A 1,306-nucleotide genomic window follows, 5' to 3' on the forward strand; every position below is an offset into this window, starting at 1 on the left:
TGTTCATTTGTAAGAAGCAACTCCTCATCCGTTCAAGTTTTATCTTGAGGCAGCAGCAATTCTGTCACATCTTCAGGCTCCACTTCCAGTTCTAGTTCTGCTGTTTCTGCCACATCTGCAGTTACTTCTTCCACTTAAGTTGTGAACCCCTCAAAGTCATCCACAAGGGTCAAAATCAGCTTCTTCCAAACTTCTGTTCATGTTGATATTTTGACCTCCTCCCATGAATCACATACATTCTTCTTCTTTTTTTTTTTTATTTTAAATGGGAGTCATCTTATTTTATTATTACTAATGTAAGCATTTGATGCCAAAGGGTCAAAGGTAATTTAACCAACTCAGAATGTTTGCAAGTACATGAAATTGCCATTTTATTGTAGTCTTCTATCACGGTAGCTCAAATGCATTTCTCTACAACTACTCCAGCATAACTCCTTTGGAATTATGTCAGTCATCCTTAACATGTGCCTCTGCCAAGTACTCTGAATCTAAAATAAACAAAATTTTAATGATTAACCTTTTAAAAATTATTTCTTAATAAAGTCATCAGGTGACGGTTGGGACCATGAATTTCCAAGGAAACTTTGTTGAAATGTTTCTTCTAATATGGTAGTTATAAATTAGAATTTTCAAAAAACAAGGGTAGAGCAAAAGTACAAGAAAAGAAGCTTCAGCAGCGTAAGCCTCCCATAGTTCTAAACCTCCGAGAAAAGCAAGGCAAAGTACCTTTCCTACAAATTAAGTGAGTTTCCAGTATTTCCATGTAGTTGAGCTTTCAGAGACAGACATTCATGATATATCATTTATATATATATATATATATATATATATATATATATATATATATAATCTTGGCTTTGGTTGTATTAATGATGTCTGAAGAGTTTAATACCCATCCAGGTCCAAAGGTGGAGAAACATATAAAATAGCATGGTAATCAGCCTGAGCAGACTGTAAAAGCACAGGCTGGTTGTGCTGGTGCAGCCTGTGGGAAGTTTTCTTCCACAGAGGCCAAATTGAACAGTCCTGCTAAAGAGACCAACAGAATAAGGGCAGTCAAAGTAGTTAGAGACAGAAACATTCTTCTCCCCCCACTGATTACCTGCCGTTCTGACTTTTTAAAAGGTAAGTGGTATTTTGAAAATTTTTAGTTCTGTGTATTGTGGGTTTTTTGCCTTTTTTTTTTTTTAAAGAGAGAAAGAGAGAGCTCTAGCTGTAGAGGAAGAAGGAAAGTGAGAATCTTAAGCAGGTTCCGCACCCAGCATGGAGCCCAACAGGGAGCTCGATCTCACAACCTTGAGATACT

The 1,306-nt window shown here is 36.6% G+C and overlaps 1 pseudogene; it reads right to left on the reverse strand.

Moving 5' to 3' along the window:
- Window positions 1-866: 866 nt before the first annotated feature.
- LOC132028397 (phosphatidylinositol N-acetylglucosaminyltransferase subunit Y-like) lies at window positions 867-1,081 on the reverse strand (annotated as a pseudogene).
- Between the last annotated feature and the right edge of the window lie 225 nt (window positions 1,082-1,306).

This window comes from Mustela nigripes, chromosome 12 (assembly GCF_022355385.1).
Source record: "Mustela nigripes isolate SB6536 chromosome 12, MUSNIG.SB6536, whole genome shotgun sequence".
Classification (NCBI taxonomy): domain Eukaryota; kingdom Metazoa; phylum Chordata; class Mammalia; order Carnivora; family Mustelidae; genus Mustela; species Mustela nigripes.